The sequence below is a fragment of the Pinus tabuliformis genome, chromosome 4_2 (assembly GCF_031772625.1).
Source record: "Pinus tabuliformis cultivar Carrire ecotype Pingquan chromosome 4_2, CPIR1, whole genome shotgun sequence".
Classification (NCBI taxonomy): domain Eukaryota; kingdom Viridiplantae; phylum Streptophyta; class Pinopsida; order Pinales; family Pinaceae; genus Pinus; species Pinus tabuliformis.
In genome coordinates, this window is record NC_142304.1 from 218,724,527 (window position 1) to 218,738,436 (window position 13,910).

Sequence of the window (13,910 nt, forward strand, 5' to 3'; positions counted from 1 at the left end):
ATATATAATTCAAACCTTGGTGGCTTCGTTCGTTATGTCTTGTCCATTTTCATTTTGATTCTTGTTGTATCAGCTTTAAAGCTTGCGAAGGAAGGTGTCTTTGCATTCTAGGGTAGTGAGTGTGTGGGTTTTTACGATGTGAGTGCCATAAAAAAAAGAACTCTATTTCATTTTAATATGGTCCAAACCCCTTTGTGACTGGATTTATAGCTGTCAAATTCAAACCAACATTGCCAACTCAGCAAAGGCAAGTGAAATTGTTCCCTATGTCCAAGAGCAAGTTAGGGACATTGGGAGTCGATTTGGGAAAAGTGTTGAGATATTTCACCTTCCCCAAAACCGAATAACATGCACTACCAAATCATTTCGTAGTGTCTGCACAAAAACATTCCAGGACTACGTGTTCGGTTTTTAAATCTCCATTTGGCCTGCCTGTTGCACCAATATTATTATTCTTATTCATATGCTTATATTAAATGAATATGTTAAATGTTTCAGAAATAGTGTTGAAATGGATGTAAATACAGAGCTGTGTGTGGAGTAGATTGGGGATATAGGCGTTGACTTGTGGGTTGGCTTCCATTAACGAGGAAACAAATCATTCACATTATTCCATTAACGAGGAAACAAATCATTCAAAAATAATGTGAGGAAGAAAGGTGCATACCCTCTATTTTTGTGATCAAAGTTCATATTTTGTAATATTATAGGAGGGTCCTCAGGTTCTTTATCAATGTTGAAATTTTTCTTAACTTGGTCCATATGAGGAAAAAATAGTCAATTCAAGAATAGGCACATGAGCATTTACTTTAGCAAAAATATTAGCCAAGCCAACATTCAAAGCATCGTCGACATTCTTTTAGGATGGCGGGGGAATAGGATTAGTATTCAAAGATTGTAGAATCTAATCCACCTTTATGCAGGGACATTAATATTACTTAGTTGGTAGTTTTCAGGTTGCTTATTCCTCCTTGTATATTGTAATGAATTATTAAGCCTATCACTTGTTTCTTCATTAACAACATTCATGCCCAACATTGTGGACTTGGGGGTTTTAACACATCCTCTAATAATTTTTTTGTGCTACTCTTTAGTGCTATGGTAAGTTTTATTAGAAAGCATAGAGAGGTGATACAAACCATTAATCAAATTCATGTGCTTAGCATCATTAGGGCTCTACACTTCATATCCTTGATTTCAAGGTCATTTATATTCTCTATGTGATTCACCACAATAACTACACCAAGGGACATGTTATCGATTGATCATATTAGTAGGAGCTAAGATATTGGGATCACTTTGTTGAGGACTCTTATTTGAATATTGGTTCTTTCTTGGTGGCATATTGTTGTTGTGTTTAGGTTTAGGAGGATAGTTTGAACATTGTGCCTTATCTATTTCTAGAGTGGTTAACCTATTCATCATGGTAAGTTGGAATTGAAGGATCTCATTGGTCACTTTGTCAAAATTTTGAACAAATAAACTAAATCACTTTGGATAGGATCAATGTGATTCATGGACTTAATTTTAATCTCTTCTTTAGTAATGATAAAATATTCTTTGGCATGTGCAAGGACATTATGATCTATGAATCAATTTTTCAAACTTTTGAACAAAGAAACAAAATAACTCTGGATAGGATCATTCTGATTCATAGACCTAAGTTTAGTCTCTTCTTCAGTAATGATAACATAATATTTGGTTTGTGCAAGGTCATTATGATCTTTATCCCTCAATACATGGTCTAGGTGGATCCTTGTGATTGATAAAAATGATGTCTTCAAATGTTGATGAAAAGGTCTTCATGTCAAAGAGATCATCGAGAGCTTTCCAACAATGCTTGAACAGAGTCAAACAAACGTTGTCTGAGAAAGTTATGGTGTTGTGGAGCTTTTGAGAAACAAGAAAAAACTTTGGAAAGTTGTGACATGTGGCAACACCATAGCAAGACACATGGTACTACAAACATTATGGATGTTAACGTGGTAGTATAGATGCTGACATATGTCCCACTCAACACATGACACATGGCATGTTGGACATACGGGTAATGATGTGACAAAGTGATGTGGTGTTGATGCATCAGTGATTTGGTATTGATGTGGCATATTTTCATGTACTCATTAATCTACTCACACATAATAATTACAAAGTGAGTCAGATATTTTTGGATAAGTTTGGTATCAGAGAAGGTGTGATAGGATTTTCGAGTGTAGATGCTTACAAACAAGGAGAAGGATCATTAGAATAATACACCCCATAAATTGGTTTAAGGCATGGAACCTAAAGAAAAAAATGGGATTACCAAGAGGAGGAAACCTTTTGATTCTGAAGAGGATATTCGTGAAGAATTCATGGCAATGAAATCCATGGTGGAAAATTTTTATTGCAAACAAAAGAAGTATAATGAGGGTGGACCATTGGTAAAATATAAAGGAGTTGGTTATCCTCCTAAGAATTCCCAATCTCCATCACCATATTCTTCCAAATTTTCTTTTTTAAAACTTGATGCTAAGTTTGATTTTTGGATGTATGACGATGAAATTAATGAAAATAATTCCAATAAATGGGCCAGGCAGCTTGAAGTCTATTGCAGGATTCAAAGGATTTTGGATGACAACGCAGATACCCAACTAGCCTCTCTTTTCCTAGAAAGAAAAATGTTGATTTGGTGGGAGAGAAAAACTCAAGAAGATATCCTCTGTAATGATTAAATAATTTCTTCTTAGTATGAGTTTTTTGTTGTGTTAAGGAGACAATTTCTATCCATTAGGCTACATGCAAAAATCCATAATGGACTAGAAAATTTTGAGGCAAGGTAAAGGACAAAGTGTTCAGAGTTACACTTAGAGTTTAGGGATAAACATTTAATTTTGGGTATTCTATTATATACCAGTTGTATCTTCATAGGAAAAAAGGTGGATTTTTATGACAAATACATTGAGTGCTTGGATGACAATGGAGAACAAAGTCTTATAGGGTAAGAAGAAGGAAACATCAGTCAGAATGGTTACAACTATATAGGCAAAGTGCAGTTGCAGGAAAGGGTGTGTGTTATTTGCAGTGCACATTTCTAGTGATAAAGGTAAGGAGGATGAGGATGCAGAGGTATTGAGCAGGTACCCGATCTTGCAGTAGTTTTAGGATGTGTTTCCAGCAGATATTTCAGAGTTGTCTCCTCACAGAGAAGTGGACTTTTCTATTGAGTTGGTACCAGGGGAAGCACCAATGTCAAAAGCACCGTACATAATGAGCACACCAGAGCTAGTAGAGCTGAAGTTATAGTTGAAGGAAATTCTTGACAAGGGATACATTAGGCCAAGTGTGTCACCTTGGGGTGCACCAATATTGTTTGTGAATAATAAGGATTGTACTCTCAGGTTATGCATCGATTATAGGTAGTTGAACAAGGTAACCATCAAGACCAGGCATTCGTTTCCAAGGATTGATGACTTATTCGATCAGTTGAAGGGAGAAGTAGAGTTCTCGAAGATTTATTTGAGATTTGGATATCATCAGGTATGCATTAAACAAGAGGACATTCACAAGACATCTTTCCAGACCAGGTGTGGGCATTATGAGTTTGTTGTTGTTCCATTTGGTTTGAATAATGCTACAACTACCTTTATGTGCTTGATGAATAGTGTATTGTGTCCTTATCTGGACAAGTTTGTTATTGTATTCATTGATGACATCTTGATATATTCTAAGAATTAGGAGGAGCATGCCAAAAATTTAGTAGCAGTGTTGAGACTACTAAGAGAGCATCGGTTGTATGCCAAGCTTAGCAAATGCAGTTTCTTTCAGACAAAGGTGCACTACTTGGGGCATCTGGTTTCCAAGGAAGGCATAACCGTGGATCTAGAAAAGAGAAGGGCTATCATGGAGTGTGCACCTCTTAGAAATGTGGATGAGGTAAGAGAATTCATGGGTTTAGCAGGTTACTATAGGAGATTCATCAGGAACTTCTCTCGCATTGCATATACTATCACATCATTGCAAAGGAAAGGAAATAAATTTGAATGGACAGAGGAATGTGCAACAAGTTTTGAAAAGTTGTTGACAAACGCTCCAGCGTTAAAGATTGTAGATTTGGAAAAAGAGTTTTTGGTATGCATGGATGCTTGCAAGAGAGGACTTGGTGGAGTCCTTATGCAGGAAGGACAAGTAATGTGCTATGAGTCACAAAAGTTGAATGAGAATGAGAAAAATTATCCAACACATTATCTTGAGTTGGCAACAATCATTCATGCACAGAAGATGTGGAGGCACTATCTTCTTGGCATGAGGTTTGTAATGATGACTAATCACAGTGGGTTGAGATGCTTGTTTGATCAACTGAATTTGAATGCTAGGCAAGCTAGATGGTTGGCTACAATCAGTGAGTTAGAATTTGAGATCAGGTACATCAAGGGTAAAGAGAACATGGTTGCAAATGCTCTTAGCAGGTAGATGTAGGTGAATCATATAGAAGATATGAGTTTGTATGGGACAGAATTACAAGATCAGATCTTACATGCAGGTCAACATGATGATAGGTACATGGCGCTTATGCACAATTTACAACAAGGTATAGGTGATTAGGATGTGGACTATCATCTCATAGTAGATGGTGATGAGCCCCAAATTTTGGTAACATTTTGGGCTCATTTGGCCTACTTACCTTGCTCAACCCTTCATTTTTCATCACTTATGCATCATTTCTTAGTATATTCATGTTATTTGTAGGAAGGAAGGCAGTCACTATGCCTAGGTGGCTAATACATGTTTATTTCAGGTTTTTTTGACATTAAATGGAGCAAAACGACGCAGATGAAGGCAAGGAGATAGCCAAGGTGGCATTGCGGTTTTGTAGGAAGGTTGTCCACAGCCTTGAATGGCCTTCCTCGTGATCTCCACCCCAACTCCGAGCTCCAACAGCTATCACCACCGAGCTAGAAGGCAGCCAACGGATTCTAAGGGAACAACAGTTTACTTTTAGTTGGTCAGCCAAGCCCCACTAATTTAGGAGGCCAGCTTGGCCCTCATAATGTATAAATATTGAGGCTGTAGCCTTCGATGGGAACTTTTGAACCTTTGTTGCAGATTCTGAATTACGAGCTATAGCTCTGTTTTGCTTTTTGTAAGCCATTTTTGGCATGTTGTTAGACTTATGACTATGATCTTTTAATAAAAGGCAGGCAGATTCGAGTTCAGTTCTGAGTTCTTAGAGGAGCTATAGCTCTCAGGGTTGGGCCCAACCTGAGAGCAATAGGCCTCCTTTCTTTGTATTGTTACTTGTCTTTCTTTCAGCATTATATTTCTTTTCCTTTACATGCACTTGGAAACACAGTTTGCTGATTCGGATTTCTTGGTGTGGTTACATAGGTTAGTGTTATGAACAAAGTTGCTTTCAGTAGTTTAGATTAGAGTAAGGATTGGAGTTAATCAGAGTTCCAAAAAAGGTTGAATGCACACTCACTTTCACCTCTGTTTGGGGACCGGAAGTGCAGCCCGTGCCACCCACCAAAAACACAGTTTTACATGTTCATGCAAGCTTTAACGTAATATTTTCAGTTGTAGAAGTGTCCATGCATTTAGATCTTGTGGAAGAACTCTTTGTTTCAGCACCATGCACGATTTTCCCTTAAACTACATTGCTGTTCTTTAGTTTCTAATAAAACAGTTAGAGTAGGTTGATGACATTTCGGTTATACGCAAGACAGAGGTGATTTGTCTCATTTACACTGCGCAACACCACTCTATCATTTCCTTATCCTTCTCAGTCATTCCTAGGCCATCTACTCATCTCCCAGCTAGATCATTTTCCCACCAACTCTTCTATTATCCACGTTGTTTTATCTTTTCGGCCTTCCATTGCCTCTAACCCTCCTATCAACCAACCAGCTTTACACACCCCCTCTCCATCTCATCTCTCTATCCATAAGTCATCACAAGCTCCCCTCTCATCCTCCCTATCCACCCATACAACTCATTCACTCATCCATCACCCAAAACTCCGATTGCAGAACATCCTGTAGAAATTAGCAGACTTCCTGTAGAAATCCTGAACTTCCTGTAGAATCCCCTGCAGACATCCTGTAGAAGCTTGCAAACACGGTTGCCAGGCATCTGAACTTTGTGAACTTCTGTGGAATGATGTTAGGGATCCCTTGGACCCTCTCAAAGTCCTCCTGACCTTTTCCAAGCCTTCCTCCCCTTGAACTACCCCTGCACAGTCAAGACCCAGTAAGAAGCACAGTCATAATAACTCCAACCACTTGAGCAAAAGTACAAAAACATGTTCTCTTTAGATGAAAGTAGTTTAGACCCATGCATCTCATCTCAATAGAAGTAATGGCATCACTTTTAGAAGTTGCATTCCCACCATTGCATCATAAGGATTAAGCTGGTCAAATTAGGGTTTACTAGGGTTTCCATGTTTTGTTGGCCTTCAGTTCATTCTTGCAAAGTAGGTTAATTTCCTTTGAGATAGCTTTCGTTCATCACTTAAAAAGCTTCTTCTGAGAACATATAGAAGTTGGCTTGAGCCCTAGCGAACTTGTACCAGCTGACCAAGTGACAGCTGCGACAAGAGCTAGTACTTGTGCATACAACACCGTCGCTTCCAAGTTTGTTACGAACTACCGGGTTGATAAAATTAGAGAAGGAAGCTCCAGGAGTTGTAGCATTATTGCTACAATACTGGAGCCCACCATCTTTTTGGCGCCGTTGCCGGGGAAGCGTCAGAGTATTAGTAATTTTTGCTTTTCTTCTATTTTCCTACTCTCTCCTTCTGCCAAGTAGTTTATTTCATTTCCATTCTGCAAAAGTAGCATAGACATTTCCTGCTTTCATAGATTAGCATTTCAATTCTGCAAGCATAGATTAGCATTTAAATTCTGCAAGCGTAGACTAGCATTTCCATTCCTGCAATTCCATTTGAGCAAAGTAGATTAGTTCTTTCCTGCTTTCATTTCAATTCTGCATTTTCATTTCAGCAAGATAGTTAGTTGTAGATCAATCTGTTTCAGTTTTTGCAGGTACCAGAAAAAAACAAAAGCAATCAAAAAAGTCTTTCCATTTCATGCCTCGTAGGAATCGAGATAAAACAGGCAAATTCTTACCCAACACCCCCACCACATCACTAAGTCACCCTTCTCTCTTCTTCGGGGACAGTGATCCAGAAGAACCTATAGGTGAACCTCCTGAGATATACGAAGATCCTATAGCAGAAGAAGAATTAGAGACCATCCCATCTGAAGCTATGGCTGACAATAGAGGAGAAGATGAGAGAATAGAAGGTGCCTTCCCCATCCGAGAGACCAATGGAGACATGAAAATGAAGAACATTAGCCCCTCCGCTTTACCTCACTTCCATGGACTGACTACGGAAGATCCTGATACCTTCTTGTTTGAGTTTGTTGTCCTTTGTCGAACCTATGACTATACTGAAGATGAGCAGAAGCTGAAAATCTTCCCTTCAACTCTTAAGGATGCAACATTGCGCTGGTTCATGGGCTTACCTGGGAATAGTATCACCACTTGGGCTCAGATGCAGCAAGCTTTCAATACCAAGTACCGGGACTACTGTAGGTCCAAGGAAACCAAGGGAGAAATCTTCCGGATAACCATGGGAAATGATGAGTCCTTAGAGGATTATGAGGAAAGGTTCCAACTTAGCTATAAACGGGCCAGGTGCACACTTGACCTTGAATCCCTCAAGTTGGTCCTGCTCCGAGGAGTCCCTGAAGACCTCTTAGATACCCTTCACATGTTAGCTGGAGGAGATATTTACCAACTGCCTTATGAAGACATAAAGACTGTGTTTAGAAACCACTCTAGGGCAGCCCGGAAACAAGGTAGAGGAAACCTCCTCTCAGCTGATATTCCTTTCTCCAAACATGAGTTTGCAAATCAATTAGAGGATCTCAAAAGTGAGGTGAGACAGATCATTGCCATGCAACTTGATACATTCAGGATCCAGCAGAAGAAGGAAGAAGCTGAGAGGGCCTTGGCTATCTTCTGCCCTAGATGTACAAGGAGACACCCTAAGAACGAATGCCCATTACATTCGGTTGAGGTATGTTTCGTTTGTGAGGAGGATCATCCCACAAATCAATGTCCAACCTTACCTGGGCTTAAAGCCATGTACCAAGGGACAAAAGCCCCCACTGAACCTCTCTATTTCCTCAACCAAAGGAGGCCACAAGGACCTAGACCTTACCAGCAGGGGATGCAAGGGGCACCCCAAGCTTATTACAACCCCAACCAATCTACTCCTATGCCTTCCTGGGGTCCCCCTGCTCATCCTTCCTGGTCTGTGCCTCCTCCATGGTCTTATCCACCTCAGTACCATCCTAAACCCACTACTCATTCATATCACTCACATCCCCAGCCACAGCCTCAGTGGAATGCACCTCAGTCGGGGTGGAGGCCCCAGTACAACACTCCTCCCGCCATTTTGCCTCCACCACCAGTTCAACCTCAACCATTACCTCCTGCTCCTCCAAGGCAACCTCAAATGCCTGCTCAACCGAACCCGAACCCCAACAACAGATAGGCCCAACAGGTATACACTGGGGAAACATCATGCCCTACCTATGCTGTGGAGATCCAGGAGATCAATCTTCGATCTGGAAAGACTCTTCCGGATCGCCAACCTCCTCCCCCAGAGGACGAGGAAGACAAACAGGAAATTGAACCAAAGGCTATTCCACCCTTTCCCGAGAGACTAACAGCCACCACAAAACCCAACCCAGAGGAGGATGAGCTTTTGGGAGAGCTCAAGCAGTTGTGTGTGAAAATACCACTTCTCCAAGCCATCAAGGATGTGCCAATATACAACAAACTGGTTAAGGAAAAGTGTTTCAGACACCTAGGCAGGCGAAAGAGAGATGCTTCAACCATCAATGTCTTAGGACAACTGTCTGACCTTATGTTAGGACAAGTCATCTGCCCAAAGTATCTAGATCCTGGGAGTCCTGTAGTAGATGTCCACATCAATGGCACCATCATACCTCACACCTTGATTGATCTGGGGGATGCCATTAATGTGATGACCAGGGATACCATGCTCAAACTCAACCTTCAGGGTTCCTTGAGGAAGACCTCGACAGTCCTACAACTAGCAAATCGCTCCACCGTGACTCCCTAAGGGATTGTGGAGGATGTCTTGGTCTCTGTCGACTCTTGGGAATACCCTGCAGATTTCTTGGTTCTGCAACCAAAGGCAAAGCTTACTGGATATCCTATTATTTTGGGAAGGCCTTCGTTAGCCACTGCAGATGCTTACATAAGTTGTCGTGCAGGAAACATGACCATAAAAAATGGTCCTATGTCCAAGCAGCTAGTCCTATACCCTCCTGCCCAACCCTCCTTAGAGCATGACTTACCACTTTGGTTGGAGGAAGGAGAAGAGGATGAGGTGTACTCAGCACCTTTGTGCACCCTAGACACCACTAGAAGAGACCCCCCAACCGAGGATGACTTGATTGAGACCTTGATCCAAAATCCACCTCCCAGTGCACTATCCTTAGAGAAATTGGTGGAGGATGCCCAAGCCAGCACCTTAGTGGACCTTTTTGCAACCAACCCTGTCACTCCTAGGGTCAAGAATGTGGAGTTCGGCCCTGAGAGGACGTTAAAGATCAGCTCCTCCCTATCTCCTTCTCAGGAAAAGGAGTTGTGTAGTCTGTTGGCCAGTCATCTAGATGCTTTTGCTTGGAGATATAAGGAGATGAAAGGAGTCCATCCTTCGGTCTGTACCCATCACATATACATCAAAGAGGACTGTAAACCGGTTAGGCAACCCTAGAGGAGAATGAATCCAGCCCTTAAGGACATTGTCAAGGAAGAACTGCAAAAACTATTGGATGCCGGATTCATTTACCCCATCTCAGATAGCGAATGGGTGTCCCCTCTGGTGTTGGTTCCCAAGAAAAATGGGAAGTGGAGAATCTGTGTGGACTACCGAGAACTGAACAAAGCTACCAAGAAAGACCATTTCCCTCTACCTTTCATAGATCAAGTGTTGGATGGATTAGTAGGAAAGAAGTTCTTCTCTTTCCTAGATGGGTTTAGCGGGTACAACCAAATCCAAATCAACCCGGAAGACCAAGATAAGACCACCTTCACTTGTCCTTGGGGTACCTTTGCCTACCGAGTTCTTCCGTTTGGGCTATGCAATGCTCCTGCTACCTTCCAGAGAGCTGTCTTGAGCATCTTCTCGGAGCTGGTCCATGATGCAGTGGAAATCTATATGGATGACTTCACTCCTTATGGGTCCAACTTCCAGGAAGCATTGTCCAACCTGGGAAAAGTCCTAACCAAATGCATTGAGATGAACCTGTCCCTTAGTCCTGAAAAATGTGAATTCTTGATGACTGAAGGGATCGTGCTAGGCCATACCATTTCTTGCCAAGGGTTACAAGTGGATCCTAACAAAATTGCTCTCATCAAGAAGGTTCCACCTCCCCAAAAGGTAAGGGATGTTTGGAGTTTCTTAGGATTAGCAGGGTATTACAGGAGATTCATTAAAGACTTCAGCAAGCTAGCCTCGCCATTGTTTGCCCTGTTGGCAAAAGATGTGGAGTTTAAATGGACTGACGATTGTCAGAGGGCTCTGAATGAATTAAAGGACAAGTTGGTGTTTGCCCCAATCTTGAGAGGTCCAAACTGGGTCCTACCTTTCCACATCCACACTGATGCCTCGAACAAAGCCATAGGGGCAGCCTTGGGATAAGTTGAACAAAAACTTCCATATGCCATTTACTTTGTTAGCAAAAACTTATCCAAAGCTGAACTGAATTACACTGTAACCGAGAAAGAATTCTTGGCTGTGGTCCATGCCCTGAACAAGTTTCGACATTATATCATCGGGTATCAAAAATTTGTACATACTGATCATGCTGCAATTAGATATTTAATGAATAAACCAGATTTGAATGCTCGTATTATTAGATGGTTACTTTTGTTGTAGCAGTTTGATTTTACCATTGTTGACAAACCAGGTAAAGAAAATGTTGTTGCTGACTTTTTATCTAGATTGGACTTGTCTGCAGATGAGGATGGAACAGTGGATGACCAGATGCCTGATGAACATCTGTTTGCTATCTCAGTACTCTCTCCATGTTTTGCTGATATAGCGAACTACCTTGTTTCAGCACAGTTCCCTCCGCACCTATCTTCAAGAGAGAAGAGCAGAATCATCAGAAAAAGTGCCTCATTTACTTGGATCGAGGGCAACCTGTTCAAGCTTGGCCCTGATCAGATCTTAAGGCGTTGTGTAAGGGAGGAGGAAGTCTTTGATATCCTCCTCACCTATGATGATGGGCCTTGTGGAGGACATTTTGCAGCAAAGAGGACTGCCTTCAAAATCCTGCAGGCAGGCTACTATTGGCCCATACTTCATCAAGATGTCAGAAGGTATATCAGCCAATGTGACCGATTCCAAAGAATGGGGAAACCGACTCAAAGGGATGAGATGCCTCTCCAACCTCAAGTGACTCTTGAGCCATTTGAGAAGTGGGGTATGGACTTTGTGGGTCCAATCAACCCTCCTTCGAGGCAAAGGTCTTACATCATTGTGTGCACTGACTACCTGAAAAAGTGGGCAGAAACTAAGGCAATCAAAGCAGCAACAGAAGAAAAGGTGGCTGAGTTCTTAAGAGAGAACATCTTCTACAAATTTGGCTACCCAAGAGAGCTAGTCACCGATCAAGGAAGCCAGTTCACATCCAACTTAATTGAAGACCTACTAGCTCATCACAAAATCAAGCATAGGACTTCCACCCCCTATAATCCACAGGAAAATGGGCAAGTGGAAGTCACCAACAGAGCATTGGAAGGGATTTTGACTAAGGTGTGAGCAACAGTAGGAAAGATTGGGCAGATCGCCTGGTTGAGGCCACATGGGCTTACAACACCACCTGGAAGACCACAACTGGCTTCACACCTTATGAGCTGGTCTATGGGAAGAAAGCTTTGCTGTCCATTGAATTTGAATACAACACTTTGAGGATGGCAGCTCAGCTAGACCTAGATCTCAGCCATGCACAACAAGAGAGGTTATTGCAGCTGAATGGACTGGACGAGCACCGAATGCAAGCTCTCCTTCACTCAGAAGTGGTTCAACTTCAGAGAAAGGTGTGGCATGACCAACACCTCAATGAAAAGCAATTCCAGCCAGGAGATTGGGCACTGTTGTATGACTCCAGGCACAAAGATTTCAAGGGGAAGCTGAGAACTAGATGGCTGGGACCATATGCAGTGGAAAAATGTCATGACAATGGATCTGTTCTTATTCGGACCATTGATGAGGAGGCCATCCCCATGCTTGTCAATGGGCATCGACTGAAGATCTACATGAAACCTCTCTCAAGACAAGAATTCATCAAAACTGTGGAGAATTCAGTGCTGGTCATAGAGAAGGGTTCTGCCTCTGCTTTGGGCATACCCTGAAAGATCTATATATATATATATATATATATATATATATATAGATATATATATATATATATATATATATATATATATATATATATATAATAAAGATCCTTGGGTGAAAACCTTTCTGAGGCTCCCAAGGCAGGTGGTAGGGGTGAAAACCTCATTGCTGCGCCCCTATTGTCTTTCAAAAAAAAAAAAAGGATTTGAAAAAAGATCCTTGAGTGAAAACCTCTCTGAGGCGCTTATTGCAGATGGCAAGGGTGAAAACCTCATTGAGGCGCCCTAACTATCTTTCAAAAAAAAAAAAAAAGAAGAGCAAAGAAAGAAAAAACAATAAGCAAAAAAGACAGGGACATCAAGTTTATAATGTGGAAATGCATGCAGGTTGCAGGTGTTCTTTGAAGGAGAGGAGGTATCTCAACTCAAAGTCAAGGATCCTTATCATGATGCCAGGAGACCTCACCAGCACCTCCTCCAAGAATACTCATCTTCTCCAAGGTATGGGCACGATTTCATCACAGCTTAGTCTTCTACAGGAAGTTACAGACTTTCTACAGGAAGTTCTGTATTTCTACAGGAAACTTCCTGTAGAAGTTTGGGACGGCCTAGAACTGATTATATGAGGAGATCTAACGACCAAGGTCCGGTATGGACGCATGCAAGCTACCATTTTCTCCCTCACACACTGTTGTCACCTCTTTCTACCACCCCTGTCGACATGCAATGAAGATACCTGCACCATCAAAGCAGATCATTGAGTTATCAAGAGAAAGCAATTTTTTTTAAATGAAAAAGATGCTGAGATGCCATGCCATACCCATCCCAGCTATCCAATAGCTCTGTGAGCGTGATCGTGAGGCCACTGTCTTTGTCGTGCAACATGCACCCGAGGAGGAAAAACTGCTACAGGACATCCTGCAGGAGTCCTGTAGCAGTTAAGCCAGCTAGAGTGTACACCATTCAAGCGCTTGCAACATGCAATGAAAACGCAGGCACATGCATCCGAATCATAAGATTGATCGTCAGCGGCCTGTGAAGAGGAACCTCCGAGCCTGTGCAATCCACCAGCAGCAAACAAATCTACTCATCATCATCCAAAAGCCCGAAGAATCATGTCGCAGCCGCACAGGTAAGTGCCTCCACCCTTTCTTCCGTCGAATTGCATGAATTTTACTTTGAAAATGTTTGCAAGTGTGAAGTGAATGGGTTGAGTGGTTGTATGGCCAATCGACTGGCCACGTCGACCAGTCAGATGGTCTAGTCGAATGGTAAGCGGTGGTTGTGGCAAAAGGAACGGGCAGTGCACACGTGAGAGCCATCCAGTCGGGGAGAAATGAGTTGTAACAAAAATGACGGCGTCGGATCTGCGGGGAATGATGCGGCAGTAAGGGAACTTGCAGAATAATGATGGAGTGACGTCGTCCAACGGTCCGGCAGGGACAGCTCACCCCTGTGCCACGGATTCCGCCGGATTCAAATCT